General features: G+C 47.4%; 1 pseudogene; it reads right to left on the bottom strand.

The window, feature by feature from the left end:
* Nucleotides 1-15346: 15346 nt before the first annotated feature.
* Nucleotides 15347-21423, bottom strand: LOC129076851 (uncharacterized; annotated as a pseudogene).
* Nucleotides 21424-23795: the final 2372 nt, after the last annotated feature.

The raw sequence follows: 23795 nt of genomic DNA, 5'->3' as shown, positions 1-23795 counted from the left end.
AAAGGGTAGGATGAATATTTCACAATAAATGTTTGTTTGCACTAATTGGTTGCAGCATTCTATCATTTTTTTAAATTTATATTCCTTAACTGACATGGTTTCACCCAAACTGTTGCTTGTAAAGCACTACAAGAAATCTATGCTTTTCAGGCGTATTGGGCAAAGAAGAATTCTATTGACCTATAGAATTAGGAATATGTATGACCTTGGGCAAGTCACTAACCCTTCTAGGCCTCTAGGTTTCCTCATTTGTAAAAATGTGGCAAATGGGGTGGGGTAGGAGGAGATGAGTTTCAAGTACTTGAAACCTCTTTCAGTTCACAGAGACACTGGAGTGTAGAATTCTGTGTCTGAACTTTCCAGAGACTAAATTAAAACATCTCTAAAAGGATGATTTACCTGCATCCTCCTCACCCCTGTCCCAGAATTTAGCTGGAAAGGACCTTATTTTCACAGGTAATAAGAGCATTGTTCTGAATAACTGAAAGTCTTACAAGTCAAAAGTATTACCAAAGACCACTCCCGAAGAGAAGAAAATTTGCCAGTGGATGGGGGGATGTCTGTCTCATCAGTGTTCCGGGTCCTGCGTAGATATTTGGAAGTGGGGTCTTAGAGGGAAAAGAAAGTCATTTCTTGTTAGTTTAGCACAGTGGTTCTCACCTGGAAGTGATCATGGCCCCCAGGGAACATCTGGCAATGGTTGGAAACACTTTGAGTTGTCACAGCTGGGGGAAAAATTGCTACTGGCATCTGGTGGGTAGCATCCCACAAGGCACAGGACGACACCCACGAGAGGGAGAGAGAGAGAGAGACAGAGAAAGCAATCCAGTTCCAATGTCACTAGTGCTGAGGCTGAGAACCACTGTTTAAGCCACTTCTTGATGGGTGGAAGGGATGTACCTGGAAGAGGGAACAGCGCACCGCTCTCCTCGGGAAGCCACACAAGTGAAGAACTGTGAGTGTGCATTTCAAACAGACCTGCTAGGTGCCACCTCACACTTGTGTCTGAAACCATGCTGGTGAGATTGATCATGGCATGCCTGCTTTTAAATTTAAGGCTCGCTCTTTTGCTTCTTGCAATTAGTATGTATCCAGCTGTTACTGTGAACACAAATAGGAGACAAAGCAGTTTCGAGACTGTTCTTTTATTACCAGGCCCTCTGTATATAAGATTACAGCTTTAGCTGGTCCTGTACCATACACCCAGAATGGCTTTCCTTTTTCCTGCTCTTTTCTTGTGTTAAAATTTCTTTTTCAAAGTGGGACATGAATGGTAAATAACCAAATAGCTGTTTTTCGTTAGGCTAACTAGTTGGTTCTTTGGCCCTAGCCAGACTCTATCCTTTCAGCTTCAACATGATGCAGACTTTTTCCATTTTTTACTCCTATTGTGGGTTTCCTGAGCATGGCATGTGTATTCTAGTTTCAAATACAACTAACACAAATGTGTCTAGGGACTAGTACTTCCCATCCACCCGAGATCTTTTATCACCATGTTGCAGTTGTTTCTGCTGCCCCATAGCAGGGCCCCTGGCTTCATGGAGTGCTGGCAAGAATAACTTCTCCTCCAGATTCGAGGGAACAGAATTCCCAATTTGCCCTTTAGAAGCATGTGCTTACAGCTGAGTGACATACAGGTGGAAAGGAAGGCATTAGTAGGCTGTAATTACATTATAAAATTGCAAGCCACAGATTACTCTTTGTTGTATCTGGCAATGCCCTTTTCTCTTCAGATGTCAGTTCTAGTTGGGTGAAAAAAGTTGGCTCCACAGCCAAACCTAGGTGTTGCACCTCTATGGGCTATTTCCCAACCCTGGGGCAGGTTCCTGCAGCAGGCCTCCCCACTATCCCCAGCTATGCCCATCCATGGGCCTTGCCATTTATCTCTGGGGGCCTCAGGAGAGAGGCTGTTGTGGTGGGGATCAGCTATAGCACCGGGAGACTTGCCCTTTGAGATCTGTGAAGGTTACATCTATAGTATTGAGTTGGGACCAGGGTTGTGCTACTGAGGCAGGAACATCCTCTGCCTGACCCCCTTCCTGGCACTTGATGGAAACTGGAATTCATGTGGCTGCACTCAGGCCAGGGAGTCAGGAGGACGGCAAAGACTTGCTGTGGCCAGAGTGAACCTAGGGTTCCCTGATGGTTCAATGCCATCCTCCCACCTCATTCAGAACTTTGTAGCCTTTCACACAAACCCTAAGTAAGAACCACCAGCCTGGAACCATGGTCTGAGGCATGTAATCCCCACATGGCTCACAGAGTGGGCCACTGGCAAACTCTCAGGAGCCATCATTTTTCTGCTTGATACAGGCAGCTGTAGTGACTCATATATCCCCATCCCTTACAACTGTCTCCAGCTGACCCACTTGCAGGTTTCAGCCATGCAGGATTTTCATCAGGCTTTTTCTCATGACTTAATTTCCCATCTTTTTACAAAAAATAAGTGTTTGGGCCAACTAACCTAAAGAACAGCCTTTCAGAGTTGTTTAGAAAATAGGATTAGTCCCCAGGAATGTGGATATTTGCTCAAACTTGTCAAGATGGTGTCAGCTGGCTTCAGTTCAGAAATGATAGAAAAATTGGAACAAGTCACAAAGATCCATATTTAGGGGTACTGATCTTCTTGATAAAGTAAAAACTAGTTGATCTAGAAGAAGAAAAGATTTAAAGAGAATAGAGTTAGCCCTGGCTGGTGTGGCTCAGTGGATTGAATGCCGGTCTGTGAACCAAAACGTTGCTGGTTCAATTCCTGGTCAGAGCACATACCTGGGTTGTGAGCCAGGTCCCAGGTTAAGGGGCTTGTGAGAGGCAACTGGTCCATGTTTCTCTTGCACATCAATGTTTCCCTCCCTCTCTTCCTCTCTCTTTAAAAATAAAAAATAAGGAGGATACAGTTAATGTTCTCACCAAAGAAATCCTTGACAGTGAGTAGAAAATTCTAAAGTGAAGTCAAAAATTTGTTTATATTCAAAGACAAAACTCTCATACTTTAAGCATGAAAAAATATGTCTTCAATGGTGAAGACTCCAAACAAAAGGAAGGAGGGAGGGAGGGAGGGAAGAGATAGGAAGGTAGCCAGTTACTGACAGACTATGTCAATATGGTCATTAATAGTCATAAATAGCATAATTAATAAAACAAAAGGAAAGGATTTAGCATGTATTTTACAAGTGAGGAAATTGAGGCTCAGAAGAGTTTTCTGTTTTCAGTTTTTAAACATCAACAACTTAAAAAGTATGTACTTTGCAATGATTCTTAAATATTGGTTTTGAAGCCCAATGAACCCACAGGAATCTGTATCCTTTGGGAGAAAAAGCCAGTATAAAAGTGAAGAGTCTGAATTACAGATTTTTTTAAAAATTATTTTCAAGACCATTCCAGTTAACTGGAACGCCTGCAGCACTTGGCACAATGGTAAAGGGGGGATTTCAAGCTGGACGAAGGGGGTGCCAGGCCTCTAAAAACCACACTCAAAAGCTGCTAAGCTGAAAACTTGAACAGCAGGGAAGAAGCATTAGAGGTCATTCAGGCCGACTTTACTCCTCATTAAATAAAAAAGGCAATTTTCCAGAACAGCTCACTATCACCAGGTCAAATAACTGACCTCCCACATTAGTGAAACAAAATAGGGTGTATTTGAGGTCCTTAGGGTGCCATGTTAATAAATTGGTATTTTATTTTAATTAATATATTGGTTGATTTTTTTAGTAAGCAGTATATATGAGTGCTTGAAATACCTAGTTCCAAAATATTGCAAATAATATATCTGCAACTGCTAATAAACCAGGGGTTTCTAAGTGAAGTGAGATTTTAGCTATGCCCTGCTGAAATTACAAACAAGTTCAAGTTAAAGGAAATGAAGTGTTGAAGTTTACTATATAATCCCAACTAGTAGGTTATTTTCCACCTAACTATAGTCTATATATACATTCAAATAAAAGTGTAGGCTCATTCTGCTGATAAAGATGATAAAGGTCACCTCATACTGCCCTCCTCCCTCTGCTAAATATTTTTTAAAATCTATTAATAAGAATGTAATGAGCCCCTTTACACTGATAGCAGCATGCTGTCAGTCCTGAATGGTATTGGGAAATTTGGTTTTAGGTATAATTGCTTCAAATAAGGAATTGGAAGGGTCTCTTTTTCAATGCAGAAACTTTCAGTAACACGCATGTCAAACCACATTAAGAAACACCACAATGGCCCTGGCTGGTGTGGCTCAGCGGATCGAGCACCTGACTGCAAAGCAAAAGGTTGCCATTTCGAGTCCCAGTCAGAAGACATGCCTGGGTTGCAGGCCAGGTCCCCAGGAAGGGGTGCGGGAGAGGCAATCACACATTGATGTTTCTCTCCCTCTCTTTCTTCCTCCTTTTCTCTAAAAATAAATAAAGTAAAATAATATTTTGAGAAAAGAAACACTGCAATGAACAGACCAAATTCTTTGAGAGCAGAGACTGGATCTTAATTGTTTTTATCTCAAGACTTCTTCCCCCTCAACACTATTGACATTTGGGAGTGAATGACTGATTGTTGAGGGCCCCGTCCTGCTCTGTGCACTGTAGGATGTTACCAGCATCTCTGGACTCTTAACTGTGATATCTCCATACCCTGTCTGATTGTGAACAAAGATGTCTCCAGGCAATGCCAACAGTCTCCTGGGGGAAAAGGCACCCCTGGTTGAGAACCACTCCTTTATCTCTAGGGTCTGTCTTATACAACAGGAGCTCAAAATTCTTTGAAGAATGGATTTAATCAAGAAATAATCTGGAACACAGATCTGTAGCTGTGGTTTCTAGTGCCCCTGACATGTTTTCTGGTTTATTTTCACAAGGCTGATATGACCAGGAAAATATTATTTGGAACCTGCATTCATCCATCCAGAGGGCCATCACTCATCTAGCATGTAACAGGGCTCCCTAGAAGCTTCTCTCTAGTAAACGGGGTTTAACAGCACTACACCTCATCGGAGGGCAGGCACTCAGCCAATTCTTAAGGGATGCCTTATCATTATATTAACACTGAAACTCGAAGAACCCATTATTTAAAACTCACCCCGTGATGACTGTTCATCAGTCTTATTTCCAAGGGCAGCATAACCCAGGAATTTACAAATATTGCCAGGAAGTTGAGTGTTTTTTCCCTCATGTCTTACCTAAATCCTCTTGCTGTAATTGAGCCCAGTTTTTTGTTTGTCCTTAATGGAAACATAGGCTAAATCTCCTCCTTTTAGTAGTTCCCTATTTTAAATGCCAGATCTTTCCACAGCCTCCTTCCCTAGGACTCAAGAGTCCCACCTCCTCTCGTGCCCTCTGAGCTCCTACTTTATAATCCTCTTGTCATCTTAGTTCTTTCCCCAATTTCTCTATTCTGTAGAATCAAGAACCCCAGGTAGGTGATGATAATGTTTTAAAATTTGTTGTGGTAATGGTTGTACAACTCTGTGAATATACTTAAAAAACACTTTATGTGGGTGAATTGTATATATGAATTATATCTCAATAAAAATAAAGCTGTTATTTTTTTAAAAATAATAAAAGAAGCCCAGATAGAAATTGAGAACTGACTGTGGGTTCCAACAAAGCCTGCTAGAACTGAATAGTTACTTCCCACCTTTGGTCAGTTATATCCCTGTTAATATGTCCCTACTTCCCATTGGACCCCTCCCTCTTTGCTTAGTTATATGCCTATTAATACACCCTCACTTCCCTTTGGACCCCACCTATCTGAGTTTCTCAGGTTTCTCTTTATGGTCCAAACTTTGCTTGCAATATCATGCCCCATGTCTCATTTCTTAGAATCTGGGAACTTCTTCCAAGTGGTTTGTTCTGAACAGGCCTTACCAGACCTTCAGGTTGGTCCTCACCATTTCTCTACCAGAGTTCAAACTATATTTGGCCACAGGCCTCTTAATTCAAACAAAATCACATGAATGACCACTGTATAAAAAAAGTCGCAGAATAGTATCTTCCCTGGTCTGGAGTCCTACCTGACTGTCCTCTCATCCTACAGGGCTTGCACACATGGTTGTCAAAAGTTGCTGCACAATGGTGGCACCATACATGCCCTAGCAATGCAGATTTTGCCGTCCCACTCAACACCTTCTCTGTCAGGACTCTGGATATCGGCATAGTGTGCTTTCTACTATTTTATCTTAAATCTTATCCCGGAGTAGAGGGAGCATGCAGGGCATGTATCATCTAATGACCTGTGAACTCAGAATTAGGTGACCAGGTTCCCAATTATCATGCCCTCCTTCAGAAGTATGACTGGGTCCCAGGGCAGAGAAACAGTCAGGATCTAAGCACTGCCCTCAAATCAAAAGCTTAGACCCTGATGACAGGATGTCATCAGGTATCAGTCCCCAAGGTGGTCACGATGGCAATAGAGACTGCTGAAATGCCCTGGGCAATTCAGCCTTCCTGGAGGCAAGGCCAGCACACAGTGTTAACTGGTTGTTGTTTTGTTGTTAAGAAATGATGTTTCTTATACAGCTTTATGATTTCAAGTACCTTACTAATGGAAATCAGCTTACGAGGTCTTGCTCTGGCAGAAATCCTTGGCAAAATGGTGGTGACTTGGGGATTATGTTATTTGTAAAGAAGGCATCAGCCATTATAAGTGAATGGGTGCTCAAAAGGTACTTGAGGGTGGATGAGAACTGTCTGTTTGCTTTGTGTGGCTGGGGAATGTGACTAGGCAGGCAGTGGGAGAGCCAGGGTAATTCTTTAAGCTCTGAGACCTTTCTTTACAACGGTTTTCAATGGGAATCTTTTCAAAACGCATTAAGCATCTCAGCAGAGAAAGCCTTTCCTTGAGTCTGTCATCACAGTGGGCATTGGTGGCTGACCTGGGCTGAAATGACGTGATGACCTCCAGGCCATCCAGAGAAGAGGGGCGGCTTGTCTCTTCCTGGTATTGGCTCTCCTATCCTTGGTGCCCACACTGAGGCATCCACACTGATGCCTCTCTTCTTTTTTAAAAATCTCTTCCAATTGCGTCCCTTTGCAGCTTCTATGACAGCAGGGCATGCCTGGACAGCCATTGCTGGCCAACTGTCTCTCATCCATAATGTAACCTAGAAGAGGAAATGGTGCCCACTGCCCTGGCAAAGGCTTCCTCAGTACCCTGCTCAGCTCCAGTGCTACTTCTCGGAAGATCCCAGCTCCTTTCCTCCTGCAAGGGAGTGATGCTGCTAGTGAAGGCCTCTCCCATCTTACTGAGTCACCATCGCTTCAGCTGTAAGCTCCCTGAGACAGGCCCCCATAGAAGTGACTGCTGTATCTTTAGGTTTTGGCCCACAGTGCAGCGTAGCTGGGGAAGGGTCAACAATTGCTTATTGGATTGAAGTACATAATGCCTTTTTTACTTTCATATATCACTTCTTGGCTGTACTGGCCCCTGCCTCAGGCTCAGCCACTGTCAGGTCCTTCTGCCTTGGAGCTCTTCTGGATGCTGGTCAAGGGTGATTTGTGTAAGAACCAGATGGACAGGACAGTGTTTTAGACATTTCACTTACAGCCTGCCTGTACTATTAATTTACTTCTCAGACCCCTTTTTGTTGCTATCATGAAGGTTAAAATCCAACAGAGCCATAGCAAACTTCCAAATTAATGAAGTTTTAATCAGTGTTTTACTGAAGCTCCTTTCTTTCTCCCTTCCTCTTAATTTCTTTTTTTTTTAAATTCCCAGAGGTACTGCTTCTGTTTAATTTTACAAATGACAATCCTTACCCAGGGAGCTATGGTTGCCTCCCAGGTCTCATCTTCTGACCCCTCTGAGGTGCGGGATGCTGTCCTCTTTCTCCCTCCTTAGCGACTCATGGTCATCTCTCCACCTTCTCCTGTCTATCTCATCACCCCCTCCTTTTGCATCCTCAGATGCTGCTGTTGCTGCCCCTCTGTTTCTTTCTCTCCTCATAGCAGACAGTGTCTCAGGCACACAGTTCTCATTCCATGTGCTCTCCTAGGATGACCTCATCTGCTGTTCTCATTGTTTCCAACATCTTTATTATGTTTCCTCTCCCTCTCCAACCCTGACTCCCTCCTCCTCCTCTCTCTCTTCAGACCCAAATACCCAAGGTCCAACCTGCCATCTTCACAGGGTGGTCCTATTAGGTACTTCAGACTCATCATCCCTAAAAGTGAACTCAACATCTCCCTTCCTCCCCCGTGACCTAGATCTAGCCACTTGGCACCTTCTCTACTCCCCCTGCTTCCTGGTTGCCCAAGCAAGAAATGTAGAGCTGTTTTCCACGACTTATCCCTCGCTTTCCCTCCCACATCCCCCGCTTTGTTGACTTTGCTTCCTTCATGTTCCTCAAATCCATCATTCCTTTTCTCCACACTTAGCTGTTCTTGACCCAACCCATATCATCCTCTGCCTAGAGTTTCAAAATGGTTTCCAAACAGGGTGGGCCTTCATTTTAGCTGCCCTCCAATCTTCCTTTTATACTCCCACCATAATAGTTTTCATAACAGCCAAGTCTTACCATGTCATTCTGCTGCATAAAAGGTTTTGGTTTTAGATATATCCCATATGCTGCAGAGGCCTCCTGTGTCAGGCCTTTTGAGATTAGGCCCCAGACCACCTCTGGCTGTAGCTCCCTGCTTTACCTCTACATGTAAGCTCCAGGAACGCAGAAGGTTAATAGTTCCCAGTATAAACCTCTGTGATTCCACCCTTGAATGCTCTGATGCTTCTCCTCACTTTCTTACTTTGGGTTATCCTTTAAGACTTAGCTGAAAACAACACCTTCAAAAAGCTCTCCAGGACTGTCCAGCATAAGCTAAAGTCATTTCCTGCCTCCCATAGCAGCATGTGTATACTTATATCATCTTGTCCATCACATCAATTTGAAGTTATGTCTATGTCTACCCAACTATACCATAAAGTCCTGTTGGGCCAAGGTCAAAGCAGTTGTATTTCACATGCATAGCACGGTGCTTGGCATTTACAAGGCCCTCAATAAATGTGTGTGTGAGCCCATGGGGAAAGTACAAATACGCCCCTATTAGCCAGACCAGTGCAGCACATGGAAATCCAGACACACAAAACAGAAATATTTGGAATTATAATCCACTTTGCAAAAAAAAAAAAGATGTATTGGTTGGTTCTTTTAAATCATATGGTTCACTATGCTTCAAAACAAGCTGGATTCTTCAAAAGTGCTTTCTACATTCATACAAATATACTTACAACATAAAGCAAGCAATAGTCAAAATCTCACTGGTGGTATACAAAGAATGTTCTTGCATGTACCTCCTCAGAGTCTATGGGTTTATTTATAATGTATATGCATGGATTATAAATGCATAGATTATAAAATATGTGCAAAAATCAAAGTTTTGAAAGAATGAAACAAATATAAACAGTTCAATATTTTCTTTCTGTGCCTCAATTCATCATCTTATATACCCTGTTGGTTATAATGAAACAAGAATATTCTAACTCAACTGACAGAATGAACCTTTAAATCTTCCTATAGATCCAGGTATCGTTCTATCATGAAATGTAGAAAATACCCAAGCACAAGATGATTCTGTGTCAGAACTGGGAACAGCGTATGTCACTGTACCTAAGTGACTATGAACCATGGGTGGAAGTTAGGAGTTGTTGGCTTTAGAGCTACAGAGTTGGGGTTACTGCTTACCTCCGCTCCTTTCTGGCTGTGTGAGCAAGTCACTTAACCTCTTTGTCACAATTTCCTCATCTGTAAAATGGGAGTAATAAAATATCTGTGAGTACAAGAGTTAGAATGTTTGAGGCACCAAGGACAAAGTACTCAATAAATTAGTTTGTATCATACTTTGTTTATGGATAGTAATAGGGGGCAACGCCAACAAAGGTCATGGAAATTACTGATTTTACAAAGCCTTTGATTTCAGCTAGCTTATTTTCAGATTCCACTTTGTTCCACAACAGTGAGTTTCTAGCAGGCACTTCTGTGCCTTCGTGCGGACTACTGATGAATACTTGAAGCAACATACTATTATCTCATTTTCCTTTCTTTTGGCCCAAGAGAGGCATTCATCAACTTGCCATCACTACAAAAATGGACTACAAAAGGGGAAAAAGAGATATGAACTTGGGTTTAAAAACCTCAGTGCAAGGTTGGCCATGGACCCAAAGTGGTGCATGTTCCTAAACCTCACTCTGCTTTGGATTCTCGATTTGTGAAACCACGACTCAGCTGCCTTTCTCATGGAGATTGATGACATAACACATTCATCTAGGTTCACACAGGCCACCATTCCCTTCCTCTCCTGCAGTGGATAGTGCCCCATTGCAGGCATGGGGCTCTCAGGGAGCACCCACAGATAGGCCTGTCCAGAGACCACTGCTCAGCCCATGGCCCATTGAAGGCCATGCACAGGGGCATCTCTGTAGTGGCCTCATGGAGGTGCATAGCACCAAAAGCCTTCAACCTGGTGAGCAGGGCAATGAGGCCTTCCTCACATGTAAACATACACAGCTATGCTCCCTGTTATCAAACCCATCTTACAAATACCTGATGTCTAAGAGCAGATATACCTTTATTTGAATTAGAAATACAAATTCACTTTATAAGAGACAACAGCAGTTTCTTCTTTCAATGGCAGAGCTTCCTTAAATACCCTTCAAACATGATAAAGTATGTGGGCAACCTCTCAGGAACGGAGCTACTGATAAATTGGGGTCAATTGTATTTGAAACTATTCAAAAAGGATTTGTGAGGTGATTGTAGAAAAGGAATATTCTTTGTTCATCCCATATAACAGCTGACCTCTGTACCACTGGTAGTGGAGCCTCTAAAACAAACGAATTTTTAAAAAATCACAACACCCAGCGCTGCTCCACCAGCCTGCTGGGGAGAAACCACCCAGTATCCACTCCTTTTGAGCTGGGGGGACAGAGCCCCCTGCTGGCAGCCACAGGAACAAACAGGACACTCCTGCACGCAGTGGTCCTGACACTGGCACCTGGAGAGCGACCTTGGTCTCTGCTGAAAGCTAGCTCATGGGCATCTCCCACCTGGGGAAAGATCCAGACTGAAAATCCTTGAGGGACCAAATGTTCAGAAGGGTGCCTACTTGTCCATTGGTAATGGAAGAGGAGGGGTGGGCGGGCTGGCGAGCACAGGGCCCAGGCTCCAGCCACTGCCCCAGAGGGAGGGCAGGCAAGGAGCCCGGCTGTGTAATGACTAGCTTGGGTCACTCTGCTGGACGCCTGTTCCCAACCTGCCTGTACCTGGAATCATCAGGGAAGCTGCAAGAACTCCTGGAGCTCAGGACTGGCCCCCAGAGATCCTCATGTCACCGGTCAGGAGGGTGGGCACTGGGCTTGAAAACTTCCAGGGGATGCTCCTGGGCGTCAGGCTGAGGTGCACTGCTGTGCACGCCACACGGGGTGGGGCGCAGGATCGTCCCATTTCATTCTCACATCAGCTGGGCCGGTTTCACATTACCGAGCTGGTTTACGGACAGTGGAAGTGAGCCAGCCGGGCCCACGGTGCAGGCACGAAGAGCATGTGGAGTGACTTTACTGCGACCTGTAGCACCGCCGCACAGTGCCCGCAAGACACGACCCCCTCACAGAACAGCATCGCCCCGTACCGCATGCCGCACACTCTGATGGTTTCTGTTCGGCCCCATTACACGCACCCAAACCCGGGGCCTGGATTTCCCAAGGCACCGTTAACGGCCAGTGCCCATGAGAAATGCTGGGGGCTGCAGGACCCTGGGGTGAAGCCTCACGCTTGACGAAGACCTGCGTCCTTGTGCCTCCCACCCAGAGGCCACAATGGGCTTGTTGGCTCCAAGGCCTTAAGAACACTTCTCAGGGGCTGAGAACTCAGGAGCAAGTTTGAGAAACATGGTTTCTTTGTGAAGACAGAGAAAGGCCCAGAAGAGGCAGTGTCCTGGGCGGGGGGGGGGGGGGGGGGGGGCAGGGGGGAAGGGGTGGGGAGACTGGATCCTGTGGCCTCATTACCATTCAGAGAGGTGTGCATATGCATGAGTGTGTGTGTGTGTGTGTGTGTGTGTGTGTGTGTGTGTGTGTGTGTGTGTGAGAGAGAGACAGACAGACAGACAGACAGACAGAGAGTGTGTCAGAGACAGACTGGGGGGAAGATGGGGCTGTGGTGGTGGCCAAGACCAGGAAAGAAACTGGGAAGTAGGCTGGTAAATAACAGTGACCACCTCCCCATTGTTATGTGGCCTACAATAAATAGGTGGCCTCGGAGAGCTGCATCTGACTGAGGCTAGTCTGTCCCCCAGGCCGAGTCCCGGGCTGTGGAGACCAAGGGACCCGGGAAGGGCAGGCAGCTCAGGCCCATGAGCAGGGGGCCATGAGTACGCCCCCGGCTGCCACCCCGCCTGCCCCATTTGACGACAATGGCTGCCAGGTGCAGAACTCAGGACCCGTCCTCGCTGACCTTCTCTGCGGTGACCGCGTGAGTCCCTGTCGTTTCCTGGCCGTGGTGCCTGGCCCCTGGGCGCCTGGGTTGGGTGGGGGGACCCATCCACACCTCATCACCGTTCAGCCCTGAAGGAGTGGTGATGGCACACACGGGGCACAAGGCCTTCCCCACTGGGCCTTGGACTTCCTGCCCCTGAGCATGGGGCACAGGGGTCTGCAGCCTGGAATCCAGGTCTCAGATGGTCAAGGCTTCTGCGTGCCTCCCTGTGTTCTTTTCTTACTTTTTTTCACTGTTATCCGCCCTGGCTGGTGTGGCTCAGGGGATGGCGTGCCGGCCTGAGAACCAAAGGATCACAGGTTCGATTCTGCAGTGCAGGGCACATGCCTGGGTTGCGGGCCCGGTCCCTGGTAGTGGGCGCGCAAGAGGCAACCACACAGGGATGTTTCTCTCCCTCTCTTTCTCCCTTCCTTCCCCCTCTAAAAACAAATAAATCTTTTAAAAACATTTTTATTGTTATCCTATTCCAGGTGTCACAATTTTTCCCCTTTGCCTCCTCCCCCCAGCCCACCCCCTCCCACGGCCGCAGTCAATCCCCACACACTGTTGTGGAACTGCCTTTTGCCTCCCCGTGTCCTTAACCTGATGTTTCGATACTGAGAAAGCAAATGGGAGAGATCGTCATTAATGGGCTCTGCCCAGATGTCCCTGCAGAAAGCTGGGCTCCCCAGACCTCGGGCAACCTTTAAAGTAGCTGCTTCTACCACTTGAAAGGGAAAGGCACTTGAACTCGACTGTTTGCTGGTTGTAATTAAACCAACAACTCGGGCGACCCCCAGAGGGCCACCTACTCTTCTGACAACGGCGCAGGAAAAAGGAGAACGAAATCGCTCAAGTCACGCCCGAGGGAAATACCTGGATGGGATTGCGTGGAGGGCACAGTGCACAGTGGGCGGCGGGTGCCCCTGGCGGAGAGCTCTCCTCCCCACCCCCAGGGGCTGTCAGAATGATATGTCCAGGAGGCGGGTTTGGCTGTGTGGACCGCCCTCCCCTCCCCCCATTTATAGCCCTTTCATTGCCTTCCACAGCCTTTGGGAACCTGTCCAAAGTTTACCCAAGGACCTTCCTGTCCCAGGCCTCGTTCAGCTCTCCAGCCTCGTAAGGGGTGCCCAACCATCCCTCTCAACACTTTGTGGTTTCCCAAAGGCCTCAAGCGTACACAGCCTGGCAGTGACCTGGAATGCAGGGAATCCGTTGTCCTTCGAGCGTGGCCCCAAGTGCCCCAGCGGTCAGCTGAGCATGGAGAAGTGCAAGGATGAAGGATTGGAACCTGAACCCAGGCAAACTGGAGGGAATGCTCGCTGGCAGAGCCACGATCCTTCTTAGAAACTTTGGGTTTACCTCTACCACACACATATACAAGGGGCCATTCAAGATCCAAGTTCCTTCGCCAGAGAGCTGAGAGCTTAGGCTAGCAGCACAGGTCAAACTTGGCACGCAGACACATTTTGTTTGGCTTATGTTGTCATAGACGTAAGCCCACACTTTAAAACTGGGAGATTTTACGGTACAATCTGCATTTCTACTTCCTCCTGAAAGATTGGAAGATCTGTAACATAGGACTCAAAAACTCTCGCAGGGCATAAGTGCAAGGATCACTGCCCTCCTTAGAAGCAATAGGTGGCCTCCAGCCAGACGCGGCCCCCCTCCAGTCACCTGTGCACACCTATGCACTCCACCCAACCGGCTCCTCAAGTTTGGCCAGCAACCTGACCCAGCCCCAAGGCATGTCTGCCACCATTCTCACTTGAAAATAATGTGTAATGGGGAAACAATGCTGTGTGTTCACCAAATCTTCCACTTCCTCCCCCTCTTCTAGGGAAAATCACTCTACCTAACTCTTTTGTGCTTTAGCAGGGCCACATGACTCGTTCTACCAGTGGGCCTGGAGCAGAAGTGCCACAGGTCACCTCTGGGCCGAGGCAACGGAAAGAGTCTTGGCGGCCATGTGTTACATGGGCAGGGCCACACGAAAGCAACAGCAGCTATGGAGAATCATATTTCACCTGGGAGAAAAGCAAAGCCACTGAGGTTTGAGGGTTCATTTGTTATACAGCATAGCATCCTTTGTCCTGACCAATACAGGAACGTGACCAAAACCACATCCTCGTCAGGCAGATTCCTTATTAACGCATAATAATAAAGTTTAAACCCTTTGTGTGATTGTCACGAGCGTATACATTTTGCAGATGATACAAACGTTTGACAATCTCTGGAGTGGAGCTCAGCGCTGACTGCCACCATTCCCCGCGCTGCAGAGCTTCTCTACAGTCCCCTCAGGATGGGAGGCTCATGTGTACTGACTGACTCAGGCATTTCAGGAAGGGTTCTACCATGGCACTGTTTTCCGACCAGAGTCACTTCTTGTTACCTGCACTTGTTTGAACAGAAGCGTTGCTGTTGATTTTGCCGGCATCCGTGCTCTCTTCTGAAACACGATCCCTGAGTTAATAAGCAAGATGCAACATTCCAAACGAGTAACCCTCACTCGGTGAATATTTCTAAGTGGTGGCACTCATATGCTGATGATGTCTGACAGATACATTTCCAGAGAGCCATGAGATCTATACTCATGTATGAGAAAAGCAAACAACAAGAAAAGATTTTTAAATACTTAAAGGGGATCAAGAAAAAGAAGAACTACATCTCCACGTGCATACAGAACTTCCCCGTAAAGACGATGCCGGAACTCCTATTCTCCGGGGAGCTGACCTCATTCAGTCACACACAAGCATTGAAAGACATGTGAAAACAAGACCCAGGCACTCCAGCAGAGAGAAGATCTAAAAATAACCACCAGAGCAGGTTGCACATATCAACTATTTCACGCACCAAGAAGAAACTCGCACATCTTCCATCTCAAGCAAGAGACTTCACTCCTTCAGAACCTCACTGGGACTTTGGGCAAAGATGTTCACAGCTCAGATTTGAGAGGTTGGGGCTGTAAACAGATAACAAGCGATTCCTACGGCAACAGACAGCTTTTCGCCAGATTTTGTGGTGGTCGTCTGTGGCGGGACGGGACTAGGGGGAGAATGGGTGGCAGTGAGACGGGAAAGAGAAGAATCATCAGGTAAAACTTTTGCCTTTAATTAAAAGCAGGGCAGAAGCCATTGCTTTAGTTACACGTTGCTGCATAACAGCAACCACTTGCTATCTCTCCTTTTCTGCAGCTGAGGACCTTCGCGGGTTTCCTCTACCTCAAGGTCTCTCATGAGGCTGCAGGCAAGATGCCAGGTGGGGCTGCGATCTCCACTGAAGGCTCGAAGGGGCAGAGTGGGGATTCACTTCCCAGCTCACTCGCAAAGTTGTTGGCAGCCCTGAGTCCTCACACGCGAGACCTGTCAAGGGCTGCCACGCGATGCGGCGGCTGGCTTCCTGAGACGGGCCAAGATGGAAGCCACAGTCTTTTTGGTCTGATCCGTCTTGACGTCTCATCCCTTGTCCCGCGTTCTGTTCATTAGAAGGCAGTTAGGAAGTCCAGCCCACACTCTGTGGAAGGGGATTACACAAAGGCGTGGGTAGCAGGGAACAGGGATCATGGGGACATCTTCACTACTGAGGAGGAAAGAGCTGCTCTAAATATTTCTAGTGAGGTTTGTGAGTTCCATGAGGTGACACAAAGGCTTGAGTATAGACAATGGAAACAGTGTACAGACGACTGGGCTCACACGAGGCGTGTCGGCCAGGACATCGCAAGAAATGAGAGTTGTCAGGGAGGGGAGAGTCCTATTAGAGTTCTGAGGGCCACAATCTTGAATGTGTATTCATTTGACGTAAAATCTGATTTTACATCCATGGTGCATAATATCCCAGAGGAGACAGGAAGTACTGACCATGAGCACAGTAACTAGTGTCTTTAAAAAGATGTAGCAAGAGATGACGCCAAAAGGGATTGACAAAATCAGCGGTGTGGTGGAGAAAGCAGCAACAGAACCTGACAAGTGTGTGTGGGGGGGTGTGTATGTGTGTGGGGGGGGGAAGAGAAGGGAGGGGGAGGCAGGTTTGATACCTAGTTTATACTGCGTGCTGAGGTGTTCCGAGAAAATCCAGTAAGCGCCACCCCTCTGTCCCCTGCTCCCACGTTCTGAGATATTGAGAAATAAAAGAATAAAGGTGGAGGCTCCAATAACACCTCTCTCTTCCTAGAGCTAAGTTGGAAGACACAGCTCAGTGTGACAGGCCGAGGAGCCTGCAGGTGGGCTCCGGAGTTAACTGCACTCGCGCACCCAGAAATCCCACCCTGCCAGCGGCCTTTCTCCCACGAGGAAAAAGGCAGGGCTGACAGGACGTAGCCAGCTATTCTCCCCAAAATCACTGAGTAGAAAAACCTGCACTTGCCTGGGGGTGGAGTGAACCAAATGGGGACAGAGGCCAATAATGAAGCTGCCTTCACTGTGAGGAAAAGTGACGACGCTACCCCTGGACATGGTGTGAGGCTGTCCATCCTGATGGCTGTCATCCTCCATAGAAACGGAGATCAAGAGTGCACAGCCAGTGCATTGCTGTAACTCCAGAACCCATACTGAAATTTATCGGAAAAACAAACCGGAAGTTTCTTTACCGTCAGGCCGCACAGCTGCCTTCCTGGGCCCCATGTAATGGGTGGGCTGTGAACAGGATGCAGACACGGAGCAGCAGGGACCCAGTGGGGGCAAGGAATGAAGGCAGGGATAAAGGGGTGCACGCTTTCATCCCTGGCCTGCCAAGCTGCTTCCTCAGCTGCAGCTCCCTGAATTCTCACACCACTGGGGGAATGGGTGATCTTCAACACGAGAGCTAAAGCAATGGGACCAAAGTCACACAGACAGAAACTGGGATGTACGTGTCGAAGCGCACGTCCCTTGGCTACACCCTTCTATCTCGGACCTCTTTGTAACACACCTGGCAAGACTTTGATGATGCTCTTGTGCCTGGGAGGTGCTCCGAAAAGAGAGACAAGGAAAGTGGCCAGGGTTGCTCAGGAGATGCCTGGCCTGAGGACATGGGGCCCCCGCACAGCCAGTGGCCTGCACAGACCCCCACGCCAGGGCTCCCGCCATGGAGCTCAGGGGAACCCTGTAGAAGGTCACTTTCTGTTTAATGTCACCCTCTCCCATTAAAGCACCTGTCCCCAGTGAGTGCAGACTCAGCTGGAGCTTGCCCATGCTTCCCACACACTAGAGGCAACTCTGGTGTTATGGGCCCACCTTCCCTGGCTTTAGGGGCGCTATCATCCCTGGGGGGGATTTGCTTAATACATAAGGGAGGAAAGCAGGGAAAAGGACATGAATCCCTTAGTCTGAAAAGCACCAAAATTGGAGAAATGATAACTAGAATAACCAGATTAAGAGAGAGTGCTCACTGCTTTGAAACAACCAGGCCTGGTGCTTGGAGGAATTCACCAGAAGGCTCGATAGGAGACAGATACCATATGATTTCACTCATATGTAGAATCTAACGAACAGATTACCAGAATAGGACCAGAGACATGGATACATGGAACAGACTGACAGGTTCCAGAGGGGAGGGATGTGGGGAGGACTGGAAGAGATTAGGCAAAACCATATATGCATATATGCATAGCCCATGGATACAGACAACAATGTGGTGATGGCCTCGGTGGGGGGAGGAGGAAGAACGGGGGACATCTGCACTAGGGTCAACAATCGAAAACAAATAATAAAGTACATTGTAAAATTATAAAAAGAAACTATCAATAATCCGGAAAAAGAACAGGAAAAGAGGCAGCTTTTGAGGAGGGGTGTTAATGACGCAATGAGGGTCTTCCCTTTCTGACAATTGATTCTTCCAGAAAAGCACCCTGAGATTATGTCATGAACTGACGAGTTTTAGAAACATCTATATTTTCATTCAACAGAATGGCAGTGCTGCCACTTGGTGCAGTTTATCCTAGTATCTATTTCTTCAGTTCTTTTTTAATATACAAAATATTTATGTTATTGAACCGGGAAGAGCTGACATTCCTCATTATCTGAAAAACTTTGGAACCACAGTCCATGTTAGCTTCCAAAAGCCAGAAACGATTGCAGCTAGCGTCTTTCTTTGATGCCTCATCAATATTTTCTACGAGATCCGGACCCTGATCATCCTCCTCATCAGTGTCTTCTGGTTTTGGTGCTGATACCCTATGTGTGCCAAGGGAATTGTTCAGCTAACCTTCAAAGTCTTGTTAAGCTGTCAGCACCGAGCTGACTTAATATTTCAGGAAGCTTTTGTGTGGTTGGCTTGGCTTCTGCATGACCAGTAATTGCAAAGGTGTTAGCAGAAAGGGAAGCTTGGACTGTGGGATTGTTGAAATAAATAGCTGTTCCATCACCTTTAATCATGTTTACCTCTTCAATATACACCAGCTATATTATTCACAGCCATTTTTCAGAGACCTCTGAAGTCTTTTGTCATCAGCTATAGTCATTCTATGTACCACCACCTTCTTTCTGCGAGCTCTCCCCGTGCCCCCTATCGGAACCTGAGCCTGAAGTCTGGCTAACCTTTCCTGATTTTCACTGCCCGTAAATCTAAAGCAGGGAGGGCCCTCCAACGGCCACGCACAGCAAGAGCAAGAGGGCTGCCTCCTGTTTCTTCAGCTCTTCACAATGTTCTCCATGCACCTTCCAATTGTATTTGCTGACCAAGGAATGCGTTTTCACTTGAAACTATATTATTTTATATATACACACACATATATATGTATATGTATATGTATATGTATATGTATGTGTGTGTGTGTGTGTGTGTGTGTATATTTTTTTTTTTTTATTATATACATATATATATATATATATAACTTCAACCTTGTTTTCCTTTTAACCATACCTGGCAGAACATGTGTTTCTCAGGGGTAAGCAGCTTAACTGTTTTCAGTTAGTAGTAAGAAATCTCAAGGAAGGTGTCTAAATATTTATCACTGACTTAGTGAAATTCTGTAGAGATGGAATTTGCTTGCATTTAGACATCTCGTAAAAATAGGGAGCTTTGCCTTCATATTCTGGATACTTACTTTTCCTAAACTTTCTGTTATGGGAATTTTCAAACAAGAACACCGAGATTTGTAGGAGGGCCTCCCGTGTATTCATCACCTGGCCTACACAAGTAACACCGCTGGGTAATCCCATTCCTTCTACACCTCATTCCTGCTGGACTCCTTCAGAACAGTCCCCGATGTCATCTCATCCAGGAAACTTCAGGATCATTTCTAAGACATGAGGACACCCCCCTTTCGAAACGTAATTATAATAGCAGGAGCGCCACCGTCGTAAAGGGAATAGCTCCTATCATCTAATATCCACTGGGTGGTCACCGGTCCTGGATTCTCTCATAAATGCCTTTTCACTGTTGGCTTCTCCTGATCAGGATCTAAACAGGGTCCAAGCACGGCACTTGGATGACATGTCTCTCCGGCTGTATTAGTCTACAACCACTCCAGCCTTTCTCCTTTTTTCCCTGCTGTGTGGAGGGAATCGTTTAATGTTTTGCTAACTGTGATGCTTTCATCCTAGCTAGCATTAGCTAACGCCTAAAGGTAAAACGTGCACTCGTGGCAAGGCTTTTGCTTATGATAGGGGATAGACTTTCACATTTCAGTCTGGATCACTGTGAATTTTGGGCAGACCGGTTAGATTGCTTTGGTTTTCATTCGTACCACGGTTCTAACAAACCTCAAACCAGCCTGGCCCTTCTCTTGTGGTCCCTTGGGCTTACGATGTTAGTCTTTTGCTCTCAGTTTCTTTGCATTGACCTTCATTAATTACCTGAGTTCAGCTTTTGAGTGTTACCATTTTACGCGTCTTAAGCCATCCATGTTTTCACATCTTAACATTTGTGAAATTGGTTGCCTATTAAAATTGATGGTGGTAGTTTAATAGGTGTCATTCTTCTTTTCCATTTGATTCATAAAACGACGTCCCATCTCCCAAAGTTGTACATTTGGTTCAATGTACTGCGTTGTGTAAACTAGGGAAAATAAAGGCCCCTCCCCGTGGAACGTGCTCGTCCCTCCAGTGGGCAGGACCACACTCTGAGGGAGGTCAACTAGTCAGGGTTTGAGCAGGGACCCACAAGCCATCCTAAGTCTTCAGGACAGAAGTGCTTCATACAGAACCAGAAGCTTACCCAGCTGCTGAAAGGCAGGGGGCCAAGGTAAGAGAAGCAGCTTCCCGAGATCCAGGAGAGCAAGGGTTGCAGGGACTCTCTCGCGCTGGCTTCCACTTCCCTCACGACTGAAGGGGATGAATCTCAAGACGACACCCCGAGACCTGGCAAAACCCACATCTGCCTCCTGCTGATGCCCAGAGGCCTGTCCTGAGCAGCCAGCAGTGCGAAATTACCTTCCTCCCTCCCCCACTCATCGTAGAATTGAACCCACCCCACCGTAAGGAAGAGTGGAAAATGCCGCTTCCAGGCGTTGTGCCTCTAAGCACAGGGGAAAACTAGGAAGGGCTGGGGTGGTCCCAACTGTTACCATCACCCAGCATATTGGAACACTTTACATTAGTAAATCCATACATTAAATGTCAAAGAGCTTAACTTCTCTCATCGTGTATACATCTCCCATGCGACGTGTTCACCCCGCTCTTGGTGGATTGTCTTCGGTGCCTCATGGAGCGTGATCCCCTGCCCTGACCCCCCACCTTGACATCAAGGGACTTGAGCAGCCCAGGCCTGCTCAGTCAGGCGGAGTGGGGAGAAGAAAGGTGGAGCGGGGCCTGCCGAGGCCGTAACCCTGCCTTGGCCACCCCCTTGCCTCTGAGGGGTCCATTTCCCAAACAAATGGGCTTAAGTAAGCACTTCAGTGATTCAGCTGAAGAGCAGGCCACAGAATGACTGAACTATCATGACATCACTCACAGTCACCGGGAGCCGACACTCGTGCTGTATCCTAAGCAGCCTGAGGCTCTCCTTTCCGTGACTGTGGAGTCACCGCCATGACGTTCTAGCAGCTTGAGGGAAGGAGCTGGGCCCCTCATGTATTAAGCATATCCCCCCAGGGATGATAGCGCCCCTAGAAGCCAGGGATCGTGGGCCCTTAACACCAGAGTTGCCTCGAGTGTGTGGGAAGCATGGGCAAGCTCCAGCTGAGTCTGCACTCACTGCGGACAGGTGCTTTCAAGGCTCAATTCCATGAAGCTGCAGGACAAGAGGGGGCAGGTCAGGAGGGAGCGGAAGGAACACCGTCCACTGTGCATTATGAAGGTGGGGCCTGGTTTGCATGTTTTCTCCCCTAGAGCCACCCCCATTCCCTGGGTCAGCCTCACAGGGCTTACATTTACAAGCCAGTCCCAGCATCCCGAGTAGAAACAGCCCCCGAAATGTAAATGCACTGCATTTCCTCAGCCAACTGCGAGGACGATCCCTTCTGCGGCTTGAAAAAGCAGTGCTTTTCCTCCCAATGGCATTGCGTGTTCCCAGTTGTGACGGTGAATTTTTAATTCCTAATAATGTCACAGAAGGGTATGGATTTTTCATGCTTACAGAGGGGGCCGGGCTTCGAAGTCTGGGAAATCCTTCTCTAGAAACATGTCCTATAAGACCCGCCAACCATCAGAAATCACACAGGCGAAAGCAAATGCTCGATGTGCCTGGAATCTGCTGTCTATACAGTGTGTCCAAGGATGGACTGAGAGGCAAAACGAGAAGACAGATTTTTTTAAAAGCCTGACAAGTTCATATGATCTCACCTATAAGAGGAATCGAATGAACAAAATAAACTAATAAGCAAAATAGAACCACAGGCATGGAAACATGGAACAGACAGGAAGGGGCCAGAGGGGAGGGGGAAGGCAGATATTGGTAAAGAGGAGGAGGAGGGACTAGTCAAGAACATGTACGAGTGACCCACAGACATGGACCACAGTGTGGGGATAGATTGTAGAAATCGGGGGTGGGATGGGCAGAGGAGGGCAAAGGGGGAAAAATTGGGACAGCTGGAATAGAATAATAATAAGCGGGTTTAAAAAAAAAAAAAGGCCATTAAAACTCATCGACACACTACTGGTCCAGATGGCGGCACAGGCAGACACGGCTTGCCACTTCGCACAACCACATCAAAGTTACAACGAAAATACAGAACCACCATCCCTCGAAATCATCAGAAATCAAGTTTAATGGAGTATGACAACTACAGCATTAAAGAAACCACATCCATACAGACTGGTAGGAGGAGCACACGCAGAACAGGCTGGTCCCTTACCCACGTGCGGTGGATTAAAGTTCTGGAGGGATATCTCAGGAGCAAGGAGGCCTAGCCCCACACCGGGACTCCCGGCTCAGGGTTCCAGTGCCAGGAAGGTAAGTCCCCACAACTTCTGGCAGCAAAAACCAGCGGGGATCGAGTCAGTGGAAGAAACTCCTGGAGTCCCAAGTAGTTCCTCTTCAAGAACCCACACATGGACTCACCTACTCAGAGCTACTCCCTCTGAGCTCCAGCACCAGGGTCGCAGCTTAAAAGGCACCAGTGGTGCACAGGGACAAACTGAAGTGCCTGGCATCAAGGCGAGCAGAGGCCACTGCCCCGTTTCCAAACCCTCCCCACACAGAGCTGGCGGGTAGGTGCCATCTCTGAGACTCCATAGACCTGGCTAACACTGATCCGCCTTGGGGATCCCCAGAGACTCTGCCCCACCCAACTTACAGGCCCACCCAGGCTGCTTTCCCCTATGAATGGCCGGTCTTGACTCACTCTTCACAACCTCCTAAATCCTCTCAAACAAGCACCAGCTGGCCTCAGGGAGTCCCAGGCCCAGCACTAGCAGCAGCCAGCCTCGATTCACAGCTTGGCTTCACCTGGGAATCTCCAAGCCCCGCACAAGTAGCGGTCATCTCAGATTGCTTTATAGCCCAGGCAGGGTGACCCTGGGGAAAACACAGGCAGGGGCTGACCGTGGCCTGCACCACCCGGGAACCCCAGGGCCAGAGCTCCCAGTGGACAGCTACAAACTGTGTCAGAGCACCACCACCCTGCCCCTGCACACGTGATCCTCCACGGAGGGCAGAGGTTGGTGGTCCATGGTCACAACCAATCCTTGCAGCTGCCTAGCCTGGGTAAATCCCTCCTATTGGTCTGCCAGCAGCAACCAAGGCTCAGTTACCAGAAGAGAGTGTGCTCAGCCCACAGGAAGGGTACGCCTAGAGTACCCAGCTCGGGTGCGAGGGGAGGCTGCGCCACTGCACCCTACAGGACACCTACCTCATTAGGCCACACTACCAAGCCAGGGGCTCATAGCAGCTCTACCGAATACATAAAATAAACACAGGGAGGCTGCCAAAATGAGGAGACAATGAAACGTGGCCCAAGTGAAAGCACAGATCGAAAGTCCAGAAAAAGAGCTACACGAAATGG

The sequence above is a fragment of the Pteronotus mesoamericanus genome, unplaced genomic scaffold, assembly GCF_021234165.1.
Source record: "Pteronotus mesoamericanus isolate MK-2021 breed Mesoamerican mustached bat unplaced genomic scaffold, CSHL_Meso_final contig_65, whole genome shotgun sequence".
Classification (NCBI taxonomy): domain Eukaryota; kingdom Metazoa; phylum Chordata; class Mammalia; order Chiroptera; family Mormoopidae; genus Pteronotus; species Pteronotus mesoamericanus.
Note: the sequence above shows the minus strand (reverse complement) of the source record. Positions and strands in the feature narration are given on the sequence as shown.